General features: G+C 38.4%; 1 protein-coding gene across 17 annotated transcripts in view; it reads left to right on the top strand.

Annotated features, from left to right (window-relative positions):
- The window catches only part of RPS6KC1 (ribosomal protein S6 kinase C1), a 213303-nt gene that overhangs the window by 150391 nt on the left and 44829 nt on the right, over positions 1–18083 (top strand). The gene's annotated exons all lie outside the window — the stretch shown is intronic.

The raw sequence follows: 18083 nt of genomic DNA, 5'->3' as shown, positions 1-18083 counted from the left end.
TTATATTCTGCCTTCTGCTATATTTATATCCATTTTCCTTACAAAGACACACCATTGTCCTTTGGAAGCAGGTTTTATAAAGTAATAGATGTATTGGCCTAGAATTTGAAAAATTATACAAAGTAAAATTCTTTTTACATACATATAAAAGATATTTCTTTGATAGGTTTATTGTTCACTAAATCATTAACTTCACATTTTAGTATGAGACATCATTGAGGAATGGCTCATGTTCATTGACATTTGGCTCATATGAATATGAGAGATTTTAAATTTGTGTTTGTAGTTTATTTATTGGAGAATGACCTGGATTTTGCATCACTTTAGTGCAGGACTTGTTTTAGTTATTTGTGTAAAGATGTGTAATCCAAGGATCTGGCCAAGTGATTTTTAGATGGGAAGTAGAGAAGCATTTTGTTTTTTAAGACTGTTTTTTGAGGGCAGTTTTAGGGTGACAGCAAAATTGAGAGAGAGACAGAGTTTTTCCATGTGCCCCCTTGACCCCACCCTTGCATAGCCTCCCTTATTGTCAACAACCCCCACCAGAGTGGTACATTTATTACAATTGATGATCTTTCATTGACGCATCATAATGACTTACAGTTCATAGTTTATATTAAGATCATTCTTGGTGTTGTACATTCTGTGGGTTTGGACAAATGTATAATGACCATGTATCCAGCATTATAATATCATACAGAGTATTTTCACTACCCTAAAAATCTCTGTGCTCTGCCTATTCATTCCCTGCCAACATGTGGTAACCACTGATCTTTTTTTTTTCTATCTCCACAGTTTTGCCTTTTCCAGAATGTCATATAGTTGGAATCAGTATGGAATCAGTATGTAGCCTTTTCAGATTGGCTTTCTTCACTTAGTAATATGCATTTAAGGTTTCTTCATGCTTTTCATGGCTTGACAGCTCATTTATTTTTAATACTCAATGGTATTCTGTTATCTGGATGACCCCAGTTTACCCATTCACCTATTGAAGGATGTTTTGGTTGCTTCCAAGTTTTGGCAATTATGAATGAAGTTTCTATAAACATCCATGTGCAGGGGTTTTTGTGGACATGCATTTTCAGCTCCTTTGAGTAGACACCAAGGAATGTAATTGCTGGTTGATATATGGTGAGAGTATGTTTAGTTTTGTAAGAAACTGCCAAACTGTCTTCCAAAGTGGATGTGTTATTTTGCATTTCCAGCAGCAATGAATGAAAGTTTCTGTTGCTTTGTATCTTTGCCAGCATTTGGAGGTGTCAGTGTTCTGGATTTTGGCAATTCTAGTAGGTATGTAGTGATATCTTGTTTCAATTTGCACGTTCCTGATGACATGCAATATTGAGTATCTTTTTATATGCTTATTTGCCATCTGTATATCTTGTTTGGTGAGGTGTCTGTTAGTCTTTGGCCCATTTTTTAATCAGGTTTTTAAAATTATTAAGAGTTCTTTGTATGTTTTGGCTAATGGTCCATTATCAGATGTATCATTTATAAATATTTTCTCTCTGGCAGTGGCTTGTTTTCTCATCCTCTTGACATTGTTTTTCATGGAGCATAAGTTTTTAATTTTAACGAAGTCTATCTTATCAATTGTTTCTTTCATACGAGTGGGTTCTGCCTTTGATATTATCTCAGAAAAGTCATCACCATATTCAAAGTTTTCTAGGTTTTCTCCTGTGTTATCTTCCAGGATTTTAATAATTTTATATTTTACATTTAGGTCTATGATCCATTTTGTTAATTTTTGTTAAGGGTGTAAGGTCTGTTCTAGATTCACATTTTTGCATGTGGCTGTCTAGCACCATTTTTGAAAGGGCTCTTTGCTCCATTGTATTCCCTTTGCTCTTCTGTCAAAAGCGAGTTGAGTATATTTATGTGGGTCTCCTTCTGGGCTCTCTGTTCTGTTGCACTGATTGATTTGTCTATTCTTTAGCCAATACCACACTGTCTTGATTACTGTAGCTTTATAGGAAGCCTTGGAGTCAGGTAGTATCAGTCCTCCAGCTTTGTTCTTCAGTATTGTGTTAGCTATTCTGGGTCTTTTGCATTTCTACATAAAGTTTAGAATCAGTTCGTTGATAACCACTAGACAATCATTTAAAATTTTTCTTTATCTTTAATGATCCTAATATTAGTCTGTCAAAGAAAAACATTGCCAATCATATTTCACTGGCCCTTGGAGGAATGAAACAATGTAGGAATGACGCTTTTGAATTTTGAGTAAATTTTATTTGTAAATCTGTTTTAGTACTATCAAAATATGCTTATTTTCTTTTTCTAATATTATTCATAATCTCATATCTTGGAAGATAAACTTAACTCTGGTAGCATTTGCTCTGTTTTCAGCTATTATCACAATGACAAACTATGATTTTTAAAAAACCATCATACTGGGGCAGTTCCAAGATGGCCGAATAGGAACAGCTCCAGTCTATAGCTCCCAGCACGAGCGACACGGAAGACGAATGATTTCTGCATTTCCAACTGAGGTACTGGGTTCATCTCACTGGGGATTGTCGGACAGTGGGTGCGGGACAGTGGGTGCAGCGCACCGAGCATGAGCCGAAGCAGGGCGAGGCATCGCCTCACCTGGGAAGCGCAAGGGGTCAGGGAATTCCCTTTCATAGCCAAGGAAAGGGATGACAGATGGCACCTGGAAAATTGGGTCATTCCCACCCTAATACTGCGCTTTTCCAACGGTCTTAGCAAACGGCACACCAGAAGATTATATCCCGCGCCTGGCTTGAAGGGTCCTACGTACACGGAGCTTCGCTCTTTGCTAGCACAGCAGTCTGAGATCAAACTGCAAGGCGGCAGCGAGGCTGGGGGAGGGGTGCCCGCCCTTGCTGAGGCTTGAGTAGGTAAACAAAGCAGCTGGGAAGCTCGAACTGGTTGGAGCCCAGCACAGCTCAAGGAGGCCTGCCTGCCTCTGTAGACTCCACCTTTCGGGGCAGGGCATAGCCGAACAAAAGGCAGCAGAAACCCCTGCAGACTTAAATGTCCCTGTCTGACAGCTTTGAAGAGAGTAGTGGTTCTCCCAGCATGGACCTTGAGATCTGAGAATGGACAGACTGCCTCCTCAAGTGGGTCCCTGACCCCCGAGTAGCCTAACTGGGAGGCACCCCCCAGTAGGGGCAGACTGACACCTCACATGGCCGGGTACTCCTCTGAGACAAAACTTCCAGAAGAACAATCAGGCAGCAACATTGACTGTTTAGCAATATTCACTGTTCTGCAGCCTCCACTGCCGATACCCAGGCAAACAGGGTCTGGAGTGGACCTCCGGCAAACTCCAAACGGACCTGCCGCTGAGGATCCTGACTGTTAGAATGAAAACTAACAAACAGAAAGGACGTCGACACCAAAACCCCATCTGTACGTCACCATCATCACAGACCAAAGGTAGATAAAACCACAAAGATGGGGAAAAAACAGAACATAAAAAACTGAAAATTCTAAAAATCAGAGCACCTGTCCTCCTCCAAAGGAACACAGCTCCTCACCAGCAACGGAACAAAGCTGGACAGAGAATGACTTTGACGAGTTGAGAGAAGAAGGCTTCAGACGATCAAACTACTCTGAGCTAAAAGAGGAAGTTTGAACCCATGGCGAAGACATTAAAAACCCTGAAAAAAGATTAGACGAATGGCTAACTGGAATAACCAATGCAGAGAAGTCTTTAAAGGACCTGATGGAGCTGAAAACCATGGCACGAGAACTTCATGACAAATGCACAAGCTTCAGTAGCTGATGGCGATCAACTGGAAGAAAGGGTATCAGTGATGGAAGATCAAATGAATGAAATGAAGTGAGAAGAGAAGTTTAGAGAAAAAAGAATAAAAAGAAACGAACAAAGCCTCCAAGAAATGTGGGACTATGTGAAAAGACCAAATGTACGTCTGATTGGTGTACCTGAAAGTGACGGGGAGAATGGAACCAAGTTGGAAAACACTCTGCAGAATATTATCCAGGAGAACTTCCTCAATCTAGCAAGGCAGGCCAACATTCAAATTCAGAAAATACAGAGAATGCCACAAAGATACTCCTCGAGAACAGCAACTCCAAGACACATAATTGTCAGATTCACCAAAGTTGACATGGAGGAAAAAATGTTAAGGGCAGCCAGAGAGAAAGGTCGGGTTACCCATAAAGGGAAGCCCACCAGACTAGCAGCTGATCTCTTGGCAGAAACTCTACAAGCCAGAAGAGAGTGGAGGCCAATATTCAACATTCTTAAAGAAAAGAATTTTTAACCCAGAATTTCATATCCAGCCAAACTAAGCTTCATAAGTGAAGGAGAAATAAAATACTTTAAAGACAAGCAAATGCTGAGAGATTTTGTCACCACCAGGCCTGCCCTACAAGAGCTCCTGAAGGAAGCACTAAACATGGAAAGGAACAACCAGTACCAGCCACTGCAAAAACCTGCCAAATTGTGAAGACCATTGAGGCTAGGAAGAAACTGCATCAACTAACGAGCAAAATAACCAGCTAACATCATAATGACAGGATCAAATTCACACATGACAATATTAACCTTAAATGTAAATGGGCTAAATGCTCAATTAAAAGACACAGACTGGCAAATTGGATAAAGAGTCAAGACCCGTCAGTGTGCTGTATTCAGGGAACCCATCTCACGTGCAGAGACACACATAGGCTCAAAATAAAGGGAGGGAGGAAGATCTACCAAGCAAATGGAAAACAAAAAAAGGCAGGTGTTGCAATCCTAGTCTCTGATAAAACAGACTTTTAACCAACAAAGATCAAAAGAGACAAGGGCATTACATAATGGTAAAGGGATCAATTCAACAAGAGCTAACTATCTTAAATATATATGCACCCAATACAGGAGCACCCAGATTCATAAAGCAAGTCCTTAGAGACCTACAAAGAGACTTAGACTCCCACACAATAATAATGGGAGACTTTAACACCGCACTGTCAACATTAGACAGATCAACAAGACAGAAAGTTAACAAGGATACCCAGGAATTGAACTCAGCTCTGCACCAAGTGGACCTAATAGACATCTACAGAACTCTCCACCCCAAATCAACAGAATATACATTTTTTTCAGCACCACACCACACCTATTCCAAAATTGACCACATACTTGGAAGTAAAGCTCTCCTCAGCAAATGTAAAAGAACAGAAATTATAACAAACTGTCTCTCAGACCACAGTGCAATCAAACTAGAACTCAGGATTAAGAAACTCACTCAAAACCACTCAACTACATGGAAACTGAACAACCTGCTCCTGAATGACTACTGGGTACATAACGAAATGAAGGCAGAAATAAAGATGTTCTTTGAAACCAACGAGAACAAAGACATAACATACCAGAATCTCTGGGACACATTTAAAGCAGTGTGTATAGGGAAATTTATAGCACTAAATGCCCACAAGAGAAAGCAGGAAAGATCTAAAATTGACACCCTAACATCACAATTAAAAGAACTGGAGAAGCAAGAGCAAACACATTCAAAAGCTAGCAGAAGGCAAGAAATAACTAAGATCAGAGCAGAGCTGAAGGAGATAGAGACACAAAAAACCCTTCAAAACATCAATGAATCCAGGAGCTGGTTTTTTGAAAAGATCAACAAAATTGATAGACAGCTAGCAAGACTAATACAGAAGAAAAGAGAGAAGAATCAAATAGACACAATAAAAAATGATAAAGGGGATATCACCACCGATCCCACAGAAATACAAACTACCATCAGAGAATACTATAAACACCTCTACTCAAATAAACTAGAAAATCTAGAAGAAATGGATAAATTCCTTGACACATACACCCTCCCAAGACTAAACCAGGAAGAAGTTGAAACTCTGAATAGACCAATAACAGGCTCTGAAATTGAGGCCATAATTAATAGCTTACCAACCAAAAAAAGTCCAGGACCAGATGGATTCACAGCCGAATTCTACCAGAGGTACAAAGATGAGCTGGTACTATTCCTTCTGAAACTATTCCAATCAATAGAAAAAGAGGGAATCCTCCCTAACTCATTTTATGAGGCCAGCGTCATCCTGATACCAAAGCCTGACAGAGACACAACAACAAAAGAGAATTTTAGACCAATATCCCTGGTGAACATCGATGCAAAAATCCTCAATAAAATACTGGCAAACAGAATCCAGCAGCACATCAAAAAGCTTATCCACCATGATCAAGTGGGCTTCATCCCTGGGATGCAAGGCTGGTTCAACATATGCAAATCAATAAACATAATCCAGCATATAAACAGAACCAATGACAAAAACCACATGATTACCTCAATAGATGCAGAAAAGGCCTTTGACAAAATTCAACAACCCTTCATGCTAAAAACTCTCAATAAATTAGGTATTGATGGGATGTATCTCAAAATAATAAGAGCTGTCTATGACAAACCCACAGCCAATATCATACTGAATGGGCAAAAACTGGAAGCATTCCCTTTGGAAACTGGCACAAGACAGGGATACCCTCTCTCACCACTCCTATTGAACGTATTGTTGAATAGTTCTGGCCAAGGCAATCAGGCAGGAGAAGGCAATAAAGGGTATTCAATTAGGAAAAGAGGAAGTCAAATTGTCCCTGTTTGCAGATGACATGATTGTATATCTAGAAAACCCCATCGTCTCAGCCCAAAATCTCCTTAAACTGATAAGCAACTTCAGCAAAGTCTCAGGATACAAAATCAATGTGCAGAAATCACAAGCATTCTTATACACCAATAACAGACAGAGAGCCAAATCATGAGTGAACTCCCATTCACAATTGCTTCAAAGAGAATAAAATACCTAGGAATCCAACTTACAAGGGACGTGAAGGACCTCTTCAAGGAGAACTGCAAACCACTGCTCAATGAAATAAAAGAGGATACAAACAAATGGAAGAACATTCCATGCTCATGGGTAGGAAGAATCAATATTGTGAAAATGGCCATACTGCCCAAGGTAATTTATAGATTCAATGCCATCCCCATCAAGCTACCAATGACTTTCTTCACAGAATTGGAAAAAACTACTTTAAAGTTCATATGGAACCAAAAAAGAGCCCACATTGCCAAGTCAATCCTAAGCCAAAAGAACAAAGCTGGAGGCATCACACTACCTGACTTCAAACTATACTACAAGGCTACAGTAACCAAAACAGCATGGTACTGGTACCAAAACAGAGATATAGACCAATGGAACAGAACAGAGCCCTCAGAAATAATGCCACATATCTACAACTATCTGATCTTTGACACCTGAGAAAAACAAGCAATGGGGAAAGGATTCCCTATTTAATAAATGGTGCTGGAAAAACTGGCTAGCCATATGTAGAAAGCTGAAACTGGATCCCTTCCTTACACCTTATAAAAAAATTAAATTTGGATTGAAGACTTAAATGTTAGACCTAAAACCGTAAAAGCCCTACAAGAAAACCTAGGCAATACCATTCAGGACATAGACATAGGACTTCATGTCTAAAACACCAAAAGCAATGGCAACAAAAGCCAGAATTGACAAATGGTATCTAATTAAACTAAAGAGCTTCTGCACAGCAAAAGAAACTACCATCAGAGTGAACAGCCAACCTACAGAATGGGAGAAAATTTCTGCAATCTACTTATCTGACAAAGGGCTAATATCCAGAATCTACAATGAACTCCAACAAATTTACAAGAAAAAAACAACCCCATCAACAAGTGGGTGAAGGATATGAACAGACACTTCTCAAAAGAAGACATTTATGCAGCCAACAGACACATGAAAAAATGCTCATCATCACTGGCCATCAGAGAAATGCAAATCAAAACCACAGTGAGATACCATCTTACACCAGTTAGAATGGCGATCATTAAAAAGTCAGGAAACAACAGGTGCTGGAAAGGATATGGAGAAATAGGAAGACTTGTACACTGTTGGTGGGACTATAAACTGGTTCAACCATTGTGGAAGTCAGTGTGGCGATTCCTCAGGGATCTAGAACTAGAAATACCATTTGATCCAGCCATTCCATTACCGGGTATATACCCAAAGGATTATAACACATGCTGCTATAAAGACACATGCACACGTATGTTTATTGCAGCACTATTCACAATAGCAAAGACTTAGAACCAACCCAAATGTCCAACAACAATAGACTGGATTAAGAAAATGTGGCACATATACACCATGGAGTACTATGCAGCCATATAAAAGGATGAGTTCATGCCCTTTGTAGGGACATGGATGAAGCTGGAAACCATCATTCTCAGCAAACTATTGCAACGACAAAAACCAAACACTACATGTTCTCATTCATAGGTCGAATTGAACAATGAGAACACATGGACACAGGAAGGGGAACATCACACACCGGGGCCTGTTGTGGGGTGGGGGGAGGGGGGAGGTATAGCATTAGGAGATATACCTAATGTTAAATGACGAGTTAATGGATGCAGCACCCCAACATGGCACATGTATACATATGTAACAAACCTGCACGTTGTGCACATGTACCCTAAAACTTTAAGTATAATAATTTAAAAAAACCCATCATATTTACCCAAAGTACTAAATATTTATAGGTATGAATTGAATTCAGATGGGATATATACACACACAATACAGTATTGTATTGTAGAAATATTGATATTTACATTCAACAGGTTATGTTTGTATTAATCAGGTTTAAATGTAGGGTAAGATAAATGTCCTTTATTACAACAGTTTTTATGGTACATTAATGTTTAATAATGCCCTATCTTTAAATTAGTTTATAACTAATTCTTTGTGGATGCATTGTAGAATCTTTAAAAATCTGAATTAAGATCAGAATTAACACAAAAAAATTGCATCTGTTGCCATTTTATGTTTTTGAAATGGACCCTCGCTCTGTCACCCAGGGTGGAGTGCAGTGGTGTGATCTCACCTCACTGCAACCTCTGCCTCCCAAGTTTAAGTGATTCTTGTGCCTCAGCCTCCCAAGTAACTGGGGTTACAGGCATGTGCCACCTCACCCAGCTGATTTTTGTATTTTTATAGAAAGAGGGTTTCACCGTGTTGGTCAGGCTGGTCTCGAGCTCCTGGCCTCAGCAATCTGCCCACCTCAGTCTCCGAAAGTGCTGGGATTGCAGATGTGAGTCACTGTGCCCAGCCTTCTGTTGCCATTTTAAAACTAAGAATTAAAAGATGCTTTTTTATAATTTTCTAGAAAATATCTTCTATACTTATTTTCTTCTAACTACATTTAAAATACATTTTAAAAAGCAGAAAGCAAAAATTAAGTCTAAGCAAATTTCCTGTGAATACATTTCTTTTACAATAAATGTATGCCAGTTATTCAGTGTTAGAATTGAATATAGTTAGATTCTTGAGATTCTGTTTTTAAAAGACACCACAGTATTTTGTTTTTATATGAAGTATTATGGTAAACGTGATCATTACCTTAAATATATGGCATCAGGTTTTTAAAGTGGTATTTTGTGGATTTTGTTAAATCTGTCTCAAAGTCTATTTTCTCATGTTATGTTTGAAGTATGGGTATGATAGTACCCAGAAAAACAGGCCTTTCAAAACAAAATACTCTACTTTTATGACTCCATAAAAAATACAATCTTTATTATTATCCATAGACTGAATAAAACATCTTACATTTTATGTTTCATTTTATTCACCATAATGCCTATTTTCAATAAAATTACAGGTGATTTTAAATATGACTAGACTTTTTTTTTTTAATAGAAATATCACATAATGACTTAAGTATATTCCATTAGGAGTAGTATTTCTCTTGTCTTTTTGTTCAGCCATTGGAGTCCCCTGTGACCTTGGGTACTTTTTCCTTAGGCGAACTGATGCTTCATGACGTTCTGTGTTTTCTGGTAGCTTGCCTGTTGCCTGCCTCTAGGTTCGTCATCCCCCTTATGCTGACTTAGGCAATATTTCTTCAGTCTCTTATCTTGGGGCTTTGATGCATATGTTCTGAAGGTGGCCACAGTGACTTTGGGTAGCAGCAGATGGTAAACCTTCAGGCTGCCACCGGCTAAACTGGTGTTAAGTTGGAAAGTTAACGTTTGATGAAGAATCAGTAGTGCATATGAAAGAGCTTTCACTGCTGAAATATCTTTTAATTAAAAATTAGCATACTAAAACCTTTGTGAATGTCTGGGCATTTAAAGAAATCTACAATTAGTTGTGTTCTTATAGAAGTATTTATTTACCAGTTTAGTCTTATGTTACTTGCTCTTCCTAACCTGGTTCTTTTTCCTCTGTTTCTACCCCAGTTTGTTGGTAGTTAAGATAAATAAGATAACTACATAAATTGAAATATAGGTTGTTTTTAGGAATCTTGGGTGTTTGCATAAACAAAGTATATTTTGAATTATGGCATTTTGGATTTTAATAACTAAGAAGAGATGTGGATTTTAAGTACAATCTTCATATAATTCTGGTAGATTTGGTCTGTTTTCTTCTACCTTTGAAGGTATTTCTGGATCAAATAGGAGCCTGAAGAACTCAACCAGCCTCAAAGAGATATTTCCTTTTGTTCTAAATTAGTTGGTGATTCTTGACTCTGCCGTTCTTAACTTTGTTAACTTTGCAGAAATTGATGCAGCGACTTCTGATGAGCTAAAGCTGTAGGCACAACATATTTTGCCTTTGGAGTTACTGAGCAGTGGGTACAGGGAACATTGCTAACCTTTTTGGATTATTTGTTCACTTCATGATAATCTGCTATGTGGGAAGTTCTAGCACAAATGAAACATTGGTAAGGCTCCAAAGGATTTTCTTTGTTACCCATAAATCTTGGGTACCTTATATACTTTTCTCAATTGAAAATGTATCCTTGAGAGTAATAGCTGAAAATATCTTGTAGACTAGAGTTATAAGTATCCCTGTCAAATTTTACTCTTTATGCTTGAATTTTCATCAGTGGAAAACTTGTGAAACCAAGGACAGATTGGTTTCATGGCATAACATGAGAGAAGCATCTCTGCATGGTCTGTTCATGCTGATGCTCTTGATGGTGCAGCTTCTGATGGACTGAAGCTGTAGGTGCAACATCTTTTGCTTTTGGAGTTGCTGGGCAATGGTACAGGGAACATTGCTGGCCTTCTGATGCCAAAGAAAGAGAAGTTAGACCCCAGTTGGGAGAATTGTTGATATTAAAGCCCACCGAGTACTATTCCTTGTTTTCTAGTAGTTGAATTTTTATAAAGATGCCTCATGAGAATAAGGTGTGGAATTAAGAGTAGAAACACATTTTGGATGTTTTAAGAATGCAAAATGAGATTTATTTTAGCAGAAAATATGAATAACATTTGATAATTATGCATGGTGTTAGGGGAGGAAAGCAAAGTTTTAATGCTCTAGGTTTGTTCAAATCCATTTCTATAGAAGGATAACATTACCAGCTCTTGTAAATTTGCCCATCTGGTTAAAAATTCAGATCTAATACTAGTCAAGTATGGATTACCTTTGAAAGAGAGTGTAGTAAGTACAATCATGTTCACATGAAAGTATGTTGGGAAAAACTTATTTGCAAAATCGGTCTAGTACTATTTTCTCTAGTTTCTTTATTGTGTTGATCTCATTCTTTCTGTTGTCATTATTTATATGTGAATTACCAGGAGCATGACTTACACAGTTGATATCTCATCCAGATTATAAGCAGCAAACACAAATCCGGTTATATGTGACACCATTAAGGGATGCTCTGTGTTTGTCCTGTAGTCTTTTTGTTTCTTTTCTTTTTTTCAATAGTTTTTGGGGTACTGGTGGTTTTGGTTACACAGATAAGTTCTTTAGTGGTGATTTCTGAGATTTAAGTGCATCCATTACTCGAGCAATGTACACTGTACCCAATACGTAGTATTTTATCCCTCACCCACCTCCCAACCTTCCCTCCTGAGTCCCCAAAGTCCATTATATCACTCTTACGCCTTTGCATCCTCATAGCTTAGCTCCCACTTACGAGAACACATGATATTTGGTTTTCCATTCCTGAGTTACTTCAATTAGAGTAATGGCCTCCACCTTCATCCAAGTTGCTGCAAAAGACATTATTTCATTTCTTTTTATGGCTGAGTAGTATTCTATGGAGTATATATACACCACATTTTCTTTATCCACTCATTGGTCGCTGGGCACTTAGGTTGGTTCGGTATCATTGCAGTTGCTAATCGTGCTGCTATAAACATGTATATGCATGTGTCTTTTTCATATAATGACTTCTTTTTCTTTGGGTAGCTACCCAGTAGTGGGATTGTTGGATAGAATGGTAGTTCTACTTTTAGTTCTTTAAGGAATCTCCATATTGTTTTCCATAGTGGTTGTACTAATTTTCTATAGACTTAAGCATTATTTTAACTTGTATTAATTGTTCTGGAGTCCCATGAAGTAACTGGCACTAAAGTAGAGACAGACAGTCCCTCAAATTACCCAAGTAATCTTTCTTTTAAAAGGAATTGGAGCTGAAGTTATTTTCAGGGACTTCCAGACTTCCAGTGTCAACATTTAAATTAAATATCTAAAAAGATTCATGAATGGGGAGACACTGAATCCCCACTGAAGGGAACTCTCCACACTTCTTCACCACAGTCGTAGTGCCTTCATAGTAGCATATCTCTTTTCTCTTCTCCATATTATTTTTCTTTATTTGCTTAAAAATAATCATCATTTGATACTTTTGGTGTACCCCTTCTCCCTCTTTTCTTTGCAAAGATGGTTGCCTACTTAAATATTAGTCCTTTCTTAATTTTAGTTAACAAATAGACTCAAACCTGTAATCAGTTGGAGCTTTTCCTACTACTATTATGACAGAAAAGTGGGAAAAGTGAAACTTGTGGAATTGAAGAACAGATGAGGCTAATCCTTAAGGAATAAGTTGCCTGCTTTTTCTTTTTTTCCCCCCAGTTAGGAGCAGTTATTTCATGTATTAGTATGGGCAAAGATGAAGTAATTTCTTCTGTTAGACCATATGCTAATATAGGGCTGATAAGTAAGTGTGAAAAATGAAAGGGAGAAATACATTAATTGTATTCTTTCAATAAGGTATGCTATCCAAGGTAATTATTTCATGACAGTTTTAGTTATAGTACTTGTTTTATCATGAAATAAAAGATTGTTTTAGGAGCCTTTTATTGGAAAGACAATTGTATCAAGCTAGTACAAATTAGATTTTTGTCTTTATAAAGGTGAGCAAACCCATGAGCAGTTTTTAAATTGATGTGTTCTAGTCTACACATGAACAAATTCTGTTTGAGGGTTAAAGAAGCTATTATTTTGTCCTTTATGCTGACAGTTTCATTACAGATTGGCCTACTGTTGGCATTAAAAAAAAATGTTTGGCTCCTTATGATCTTTGTGCATGCAACTATAATATTAATGCAGCACCATAGCACTGTTCATTAAGAAATGACTTTAAATGAGGTTGAAGCATGTAAATTTGGAAAGATACAGATGTTAAATGCAGTCGTTTCTCTTTGTGTACAGCTGTATGGCTAATAATTTCCAAGCAGCTAAAGCTCTTGTTAGCAGGAGTGCTGGTGTGTTAAGAATGGCTCTATAAATAACTTTAAGAACTGAAGTTGAAGGTGCTTCTTTTAAAGACTATTGTTAACTAAACATTATTGCCAAACAGATGGAAAGCATTCACCAGCCTGATGTTTTTGGGTCTAATTATATTATCACCAGCCCTGTACGGCTCAGTTGAAGAGGTATATCCAGAGGCCAATTTATAATCATTTAGCCAACACCTGTTTGGGAGAAATTGACAGTCAAAGGGCACATTTTTTAAAAATCACATATGTTCTTATGTTTATTGCCTCAATGTGAACGTTGTCTAGTTGCACACAAACTTCGTAGGAGAAGAAAGTAAATATAAACAAAGCAGCATTTCCCAGCCATGTTTATCCATCTTAATTTGCTTTTTTTTTTGGAGATGGAGTCTCACTCTTGCTCAGGCTGGAGTGTGGAGTGGCGCGATCTCAATTCACTGCAACCTCCGCCTCCTGATTCAAGTGATTCTCATGCCTCGCCCTCCCGAGTAGCTGGGATTATAGGTGTCCACCACCATGCCCGGCTACTTTTTGTATTTTTAGTAGAGACGAGGTTTCACCACGTTGGCCAGGCTGGTCTTAAACTCCTGACCTCAGGTGATCCACCCACCTTGGTCTCCCAAAATGCTGGGATTACAGGTGTGAGCCACTGCACCCAGCCAGTTTGGCCTTTTTATCTGATCTGCTTCATGCTTCATGACTAAGTGAGATCAGTAAGGAGGTATCACTCCTGATTTGTGCAGGTATATTTTGTTGAGTCAATTAAGGGGCTTTTAATAGGGAGAAGTTCTTTCCTTTGGTTATACAGCTTCCATGCCTTTTACCTAGTGAGATGTGTTCTACTTTATATAGATATGTCTTGTTCAAATAGAATTGGCTTTCTGGTAAGTGACTTAAAAGTCACACCTCATATAAGCCGGGTGTGGTGGCTCATGCCTGTAATCCCAGCACTTTGGGATGCCGAGGCGGGCAGATCACGAGGTCAGGAGATTGAGACTATCCTGGCTAACACGGTGAAACCCTGTCTCTACTAAAAATACAAAAAATTAGCTGGGTGTGGTGGCGGGCGCCTGTAGTCCCAGCTACTCCGGAGGCTGAGGCAGGAGAATGGCGTGAACCCGGGAGGCAGAGCTTGAAGTGAGCGGAGATCGCACCACTGCACTCCAGCCTGGGTAACAAAGCAAGACTCTGTCTCAAAAAAAAAAAAAAAAGTCACACCTCATGTAAAAACAAATGAGACTTAAGGAACACTAAATGTCTTCACAGATTCAACAGATGTTCAACAGATATTTATTGAGCTCTCCTTTGCAGAAGGAAGGCCATGGTGCCTCCTTTTACATTCTTGATATGTTGATTTAACTCTTAAAGTTCACAAATGTGTTTTCATGTTTTGGAGGCTCAAGATTTGTGTTCATTGTAACTCAAAGGGCAGCTATGGAGAGAATAAGTCTATCCTATCTGAAAAATAATAAAAGTCAAATCCTTTGTTTCAACTGATGATCCCACTATTTCATTTTAGTGTTTTTCCTTCTTCTGACAGACTTTACTATTGAAAGGCTTATATATGTCACCTCTATTTTCTTATCACTCATTATGAACTCTGTGCAATCTGCTTTTATCCTCAGTTCATTGTACAGTGAACTGTACAATGCTGTATTGAAAGTTACACATGACTTCCTAACTGCCCTAACCAGTGATGGTTTCTCAGTCCTTATTCTTCATGGCTTCTCTCTGTTGTTTAGCATAGATTACACTCATCTTAAGCATTCTCTTTCTCTGTCACCTGAACCACTATGTTTTCTCTTTGTACTTTTCTCATTACACTTTTGGTTATTGTCTTATTTACTCACAATATTTCAACTATGTATATTTTCAAAATTCAGAAATAAATAGTATAGCTTAGCAATTAAAGAGGAAGAAACCTGGAGCCAGACTACCCTCTACCACTTATTATCTTTGTGAGTATGGACAAAGTCCTGAGGTTAAAGAAGTTCCAGTGTTTCAGAGTGCACTCCAGAGAGTACAATCAGTTTTATGTTTATTTCCTTATCTGTAAACTTGATTAATAAAAGATACCTACCTCTTTGGATTGTTGAGAGAATTACATGATTTAATTCCTTAAAGCCCAGCACAGTGCCTGATATAAAGGAAGTGTCCCAGTGGGATTCATTCTTGTGTCTTTAGTTTTTATCTTTATGGAGAATGCTCAAATATAAATCATTAGTACCGACTTATTTTCTAAGCTCTATTCCCATGTCGTCATCTACCTTACAAACTTTTAGAGTTGAATTCACTAACCATATGTTTATTAAACATTTACTGTGTGAGAACAGTGTGTTATGTGATAGAATAATTTTTATGCTGTTGGTTTTCTGTTGCTGACATAACAAATTACCACAAAGTTGGCAGCCTATAACAATTAAATTATTAAAGTTCTATAGGTCAGAAGTCTGACACAGTTACTGGGTTGAAATCAAGATGGTGGCAAGACTGTATTCCTTACTGGAAGCTCAGGAGAGGAATCTGCTTCCAAGCTCATTCAGGTTGTTGGCTGAATTCTTTTCTTTTCATAGAGTTGTAGGACTGAACTCTGTTTCTTTGCTGGCTGTCAGCCAAGGACTGCGCTATACTCCTAGAAGTTGCCTAGGTTCCTTCTTAGGCTTGCTATGAGATCCTAGAAGCCTCTCTCCAGTTCTTGCATGTGGGCCTTTGCCACCTGAGAGCCAGCAGCCATGCATCCCTTTCATGCTTTGAATATGATTTCCCTTTCAGCCTTATCATTTCTGTGCTTTGCCTTTCTTTTCATAGATGATAGTTCTCTGTTTTTGAAATGGATTCATGTGATATTTTGGAACCCACCCAGATAATCCAGTGTAATCTCTCTGTTTTAAGGTCTGTACCTTAATTACATCTGAAAAGGCCTTTTTGCCAGTAACATAACACGTTCACAAATGTTGGGGATTCTTGGGGTATGAACATCTTTGGGGCCCATTATCCTGCCTTACAGCATGCCCATAAAGAGCTCGAAGTCTCACTGGGAGACAGACCCCCAAATCGAAGGGTTAGAGATTCTATAATAGATGCTGGTGCTGTGTAAAACAGCAGAAGAAAGGAAGAAAGTAGTCAGTGTTACTGAGAGCTAGAGTGACATTTGTGCTGCGTATGGAAAGATGCATGCTTGTTTGATAAGTGCCTGGGGGAATATTTCAGGGAAAAACAAGCAATAATAGTGATAGCAGTAATAGCAACTAGCTGTACTTTTATAAGATTATCTTACTGAAATCCTCACAAGTGTTAGATACTGTTACCGACTATTACAGCTTCTACATAATAAGAATGTCTTATGTCCATAAGAAGACATGTCTGTAATGTCTTCTAATGTAGAATAGGAATGGTAAAATTATTTCACTGAGCCAGACCTGGTGGCTTATCCCTGTAATCTCAGCACTTTGAGAGGCCAAGGCAGGAGGATCGCTTGAGCGATCGCAGGAGTTCAAGATCAGCCTAGGCAATATAGTGAGACCCCTGTCTTACGAAAAAAAAAAAAAATTATCCAGGCATGGTGGCACATGCCTGTAGTACCAGCTACTTGGGAGGCTGAAGTGGGAGGATCATTTGAACCTGGAAGGTTGAGGCTGCAGTGAGCTAAAATCACACCAGAGCACTCTAGCTTGGGTAGCAGAGTGAGACCCAGTCTCAATAAAAATAAGATAAAACAAAATAAAATAAAATAAATCATTGGCTTTTTGGGAGGATTAATATTGATTACACCTGGGTAAAGTATAGCACATAGTAAATGCTTAAAACATGGCAGATTAGAGAATACAGGGTGGATAAGAGAAGTGCTTAGGAGGTAGAATTGATTGATTTAGAATTGATTCTAAATACTTGGTATTCAGAAGGTGCTCAGTGTATAATTGTTGAATCCTGGATCAGTCACTTGTTCTGAAGGTGGGAGACAGGAGACAGTTCAGAGTAACTTGGACCACGTTTAGTTTCAGAGCATGCATGGAAGATGGTCTTAGTACTATAGGAGGAGCAGCAGGCTGTTTGTTTGTTTGGTGAAGGCAGGGCCTTGGGAAGAGGATATGAGGTACCTGTGAGAATATTGTATTGAAATTAATGGAAATTTAAATAGTGTAGGTCAAACAGAAGACAAAGATGAAGTTGTCACTATTTTTTCAACTTTAATATCTAAAATGGAATTTTCCATCTTCCCGAACTGGTTTCCCATCTCAACTTCCTTGTTTCTTCTCACCTTTTAAAAATTCTTCTATTTTTTTCAAGCTTAACATCTTTTTTTTTCATCCTTAATTTCTGTCTTTCCTTACCCAGTGGTGGGCTGGTAAATGTTTGACAGTCAGCTCTCTGGTAGGGGGAAGAAGGCTCATTTGCAGTGTTTGCTGATTTCTGTAGTACAAATCCTCCTCCCATGGCCAATTTCAGTCTGTGGCTGCTTTTGTTCTATAATGACAAAGTTGAAAAGCTGTAACAGAGACTGCATAGGCCTGCAGAGCCTAAAATATTTACAGTCTGGCCCTTTAAAGAAAA

This window comes from Pan paniscus, chromosome 1, assembly GCF_029289425.2.
Source record: "Pan paniscus chromosome 1, NHGRI_mPanPan1-v2.0_pri, whole genome shotgun sequence".
Lineage (NCBI taxonomy): Eukaryota > Metazoa > Chordata > Mammalia > Primates > Hominidae > Pan > Pan paniscus.
This window is presented reverse-complemented; position numbering and strand designations above follow the sequence as displayed.